Source organism: Podarcis gaigeae (assembly GCF_964106915.1).
Source record: "Podarcis gaigeae genome assembly, chromosome: 5".
Taxonomy (NCBI): domain Eukaryota; kingdom Metazoa; phylum Chordata; class Lepidosauria; order Squamata; family Lacertidae; genus Podarcis; species Podarcis gaigeae.
Window position 1 is genome coordinate 24,144,077 of NC_139681.1, and position 4,693 is coordinate 24,148,769.

General features: G+C 40.5%; 1 long non-coding RNA gene across 1 annotated transcript; it reads left to right on the forward strand.

Moving 5' to 3' along the window:
• Positions 1-235: 235 nt before the first annotated feature.
• Positions 236-3,988, forward strand: LOC310844152. Its single transcript, XR_014563989.1, has 3 exons — positions 236-391; positions 2,737-2,793; positions 3,786-3,988. It is a non-coding gene; the product is annotated as an uncharacterized lncRNA (long non-coding RNA).
• Positions 3,989-4,693: the final 705 nt, after the last annotated feature.

Consider the following 4,693-nt stretch of genomic DNA (forward strand, 5'->3'; position numbering starts at 1 on the left):
CCTTTTCCCCTCTCAAGGCCTCCCTCTCTTTCTGCCTTCCCTGTCAGGGAAGCGGGGTTTGATTTATTAGTCCCAAAATCTGAGCAGTGAAGCTGCTTTATGATATAGATATATTGGCAGACATCCAGCTCTGAGCGTGGGAGCAAGAGTTGGCTATCTGTAATCCTGAAAAAACCAGTACAAAGGCCGAGGCTCCTACGGCAATCATGTTTTATCATACCGGGCCGCCCTGATAAATAAACGTTGCATCGCTGTTGGTGAACAGCAACGACTGCCTGAGTCTCTTTGGGTGACAGTCTGCAGCCGGGTGGAACCATGAAGTTTTTGAACCTTCTCGGCTTCCTAGTCATCTTGATTCTCTGCCTCGGGACCTTTTCGGCTGAAAGTGCCGGTAAGCTATGGACTCCACAGCAGGGAACACTTGGCAGGGCTTTATTTTCACAAGGACTTATTTGCCGGGTTGCACCAAAAGTCTCTCCGACCCAGTGCTCTGTTGCCATCAGGGCAGTAGTGCCACGAGGTGGGCCGCACCAGCAAATAAGTCTTGAATTTTAAAGGTGCAGATTATTTGCGGGTGCAGCTTATAGTCGGGCCAGTACGGCACTTGCTCATTTTTAGATGTCTGATTATTCGCACAGACCTTTCAAATCTGAGATCCTTTGCCAAGCAGCTTCTACCAATGCGTTAGATGTCATAATGTGGTTTTTTAAATCTGAATGATATTTTATATGAAAGTGCAATTTATATTTATATTAAATATACTTATAAAATATATTTTATAATATATTCAGATTAAATAAATATTGGTTTATTTTTAAATAAATGAATATCCTATGCCCAAATAGGCCACTTCAGGTTCTAGCATGGGGGACAGGATGGAATTTACGGCAAGATTCAAATGTCTGCTCCATTATTTGTTCATGGTTGCCATAAAATGATTAGCCTGCTTGTATTTTTTGTTCCATGTGCTTTATTTTTATTTTATATTGATTCTGTGATTGATATATGTAATTGTTAATATCAGGGGTTCCCAAAAACAGTGGTATACAGACCACCATCGGTCCACGAGTTTCATTCAGGTGGTCTGTGTTTCATATTTAATTCTGAATTGTACTTAAAAAAATAAAATTGTTATCTTGCAAGTTGCTTTGGACACAATCTTGTGGAGAAGCAGCACACCAGTGACTGAAAACAGCAAAGAGAAGTATATTGGAAAAGAACTTATGGAGATTACTTTTGTATACCTCATAATAACTAGTAATATGTGTGAGGAGAATAACCAAAACATGGGGGAATTGCCCTCAGACTGCCAAAGATGAAGAACTATTATTTCACCCATGAATATTCTGAAATTTTGGTTCCCAGGGTGGGTTACAAGCATTTAAAATACGCTGAAAACAGCTTAAGAAGCTTAAAAAATAATAATTAGTTGTGTTGATGATGCATTTCTGATGGCAATCTGAGTAAAATCATGGAAAGCCAAGCATCCTCTATTTCTCCAGGCCACACTGCTGGGCTTCCTTCTGCAGTCTTCAGAATATGGGTTTTTTTCTGGGGGGTTTTGCTATTTCATAAGTAGGAATGGCAACAACAAAATGCTGCCATGTCTCCTCACAACCTAAGAGGTGCCCTCATTTCAGAGTGGCTGCCAGCCAGCCAGCCATCGCCCAGTTTTCTTCTCAAGTGAAACTCATAATTCTGTGGCCTCATTTGGCTCGCTTCATGTGCCAGAGGCAACCCCTTAAAAATAAATATTTGCTGTACTTCTAGAAGACTAAGTTTGCCTGCAGAGGGAGCCATGTTTGTCACCAACCTTTCATCCTTATCTTTCTTTATGTACATTACAGATTTTTATTCTTGGCTGGTTATTCATAGTAAAACAACAACAACAAACCTACGGTTACGTGAAACATACCCAATAAACACACAAGACGTAACCGGCTGCACTTTCGAATAAATAAAGTATACTATTCATTGTATCAAATTGTAGATTTCAACGTCTCATAAATTTCAATGAAAAAAGCAGAAGACCGAGTGGATCAGTTCATTCCCTAGTCAGTTCATGCATAAGGTCCATACATGTATAAGTGTCTATTCCACTTGTTACAGTTACAGGGTTGTTACAGTTCCACAGAATCCTTTCACAGAGTCTTAAGACAAGGATTTCCAGAATATTAGCATTGTTTCGCCATCCTAGGCTTCATCAGTAGAACAGGCTCATATGTAATATTACAGGATAGTGGATCTTATAGCAATCCACCCTTCATGTGGATTATTGGACTCTATGAACCGATAGGTTCATTTGCTGAAGCTCAGCAATGCTGGTTCTATCCTCCAGGCTGAGGCCATGCAAGGCTTAACATGTCTGGCATATCCATCCTGAAGTTATCCCTTGTTGCTACATTGTTGAATTTCTGGGCCTCTCTGTAGCAAGTAGCTCTATAACCTGTAGGATTCATCAATAATTGCATTCCATCTCCAAAGTTCTAGAACCACTCTCTTGGAAACGGCATCATTCTTATTAGATCAAGGTGGAAGCTGCAAAGTTTTCCTGTAAGAATTTAAAATTTCTGTTCTGTTAGTCACTGTGTATGATTTTAGTTATTTACTGCACCCTACTAGGTTTCAGAACAAACTTGTCTGAAGTGCTGTTTGATGCTTTCACAACTTATTATCTATCTCTATCTGTATTTTCCCTCAATATTTATTGGCAACATTTTTTAAATCATTCTCTAGGTCCTAAAAGTAGAAGAATTTGCTGCCACAAAATGAAGACTGCACATCACAAGAGAAGTATGGTTTTGTTAATGATGAACAAAGATATGGGTGTCCGCCAGGCATTCCTTAATGCAAACTACACCAAATGTCTACTGACAGAAACTAGAATGAAACTAAGGGAACTTTTTAAAAAATGTGATAATAATTTTTTATTAAGTTTCAATTATAAGCCAATAATAGCCTCATTATAAAAATACCAATTTATAATATGATTACCAATATCAATCATTTAACCAAATTATAGAATTTAGGTAAGGTGCCTCCCCACACGTGCTAGAATTGATGATTTGATTATTTTCTTTGTTTCTGCGTTCCAAAATCTTATTGATCTCAATTACATTCTGGTCATAATAATAATCCCTTGTATAATTGCATATGAAACTAAGGGAACTTTTTAAAGCTATTAGCATCTAGAATGGAAGCAGGAGCCACTCACAACCCACTCGTTCATGGAGCCAAGCCTCGTGCCATTTGTTGCTTCCTAACTCATAAAATTTTCAATATGGATGGCATAGGAAATACCATCCCGCGGTGGCAGCGGGGGGCCTCATTAGCTAAAGTGGTGCCTCAGGTTAAGAACATTTTCAGTTTAAGAACAGAACTCCAGAACGAATTAAGTTATTAACCCGCGGTACCACTGTATCTGTATATCTATAGCTATATCTATTTCATCTATATCTATATAAAATCAGTTACTTTATGAAAAGTCATTCCCCTCAACATTTCACATCATGGGATTTAGACAAACAGGAATAGGGAAGAACAAGAAAGACTGAAGATAAGTTCTGGAAACAAGAGAAGAAAAGACTGAGGTTGCTCTGCAAGTTCCGGAAGGACTGTCATACAGAAGAGGGGAAATAATTATTCTCTGCTACACAGGGCCAGAGCTAAATTTATAGCTTTTTTAAGTTAAGGGAGGGTGGCTTAAACTAGAGCATGAGGAGAAATGTCTTAACATGTATGCTAAATTATTTCAGTTGAACATTCTTCCTCTCTTTGTCTTACAGATATTAATACCAGAAGTGCCAAGCGACACAACTGTGTGCCTTGTCAGAGACCCAGACATCCAAACATACCTCTTCCTGTTGGACCACTTCCTCTCAACTGAAGTGAAAGTTTCAGAAGATTTGGGCAAACAAATTTCATAAGGGCACATGGCTTTGAGCTCTCCCTTCCCACCTTCACCCCCTCATTAAACTTTCTCCATCCATTCACAGGGAATTCTTGAGTGACGTTGACATCTGGATTTCTAACTGGGGGTTCCAAAAACTCAGTTTCAGCAGGTTATTTGCATTCCGCAACATTGTGCATGGTTGTATCTGTTTGCAGCCCCAGAGAATTGTGGGAGTGAAGGGATGAAATTTGGGGACCGTATGGTGGCAAGCAACCCTTTCCTGCTGCTTTCATGGGAGAGTCATAGGGGAACATAAGGATGTAGGAACATTGCATGAAGTTTGTGGTTTTTTTCACACTACATGTACTTGAATGAAATTTAGTGTGACATTCCAGTATATTGGCCCCAAAGCCACAATTCCTTATTGCAACAAGTAGAAGGTAAAGGGACCCCTGACCGTTAGGTCCAGTCGTAGATGACTCTGGGGTTGCGGCGCTCATCTCGCTATACTGGCCGAGGGAGCCAGCGTACAGCTTCCGGGTCATGTGGCCAGCATGACTAAGCTGCTTCTGGTGAACCAGAGCAGCGCACGGAAACACTGTTTACCTTGCTGCCTATTTATCTACTTGCACTTTGAAGTGCTTTCAAACTGCTAGGTTGGCAGGAGCAGGGACCAAGCAACAGGAGCTCACCCTGTCACGGGGATTCAAACCGCCAACCTTCTGATCAGCAAGCCCTAGGCTCTGTGGTTTAACCCACAGCGCTACCCGCGTACCTCTATTGCAACAAGTACTGCGGTGT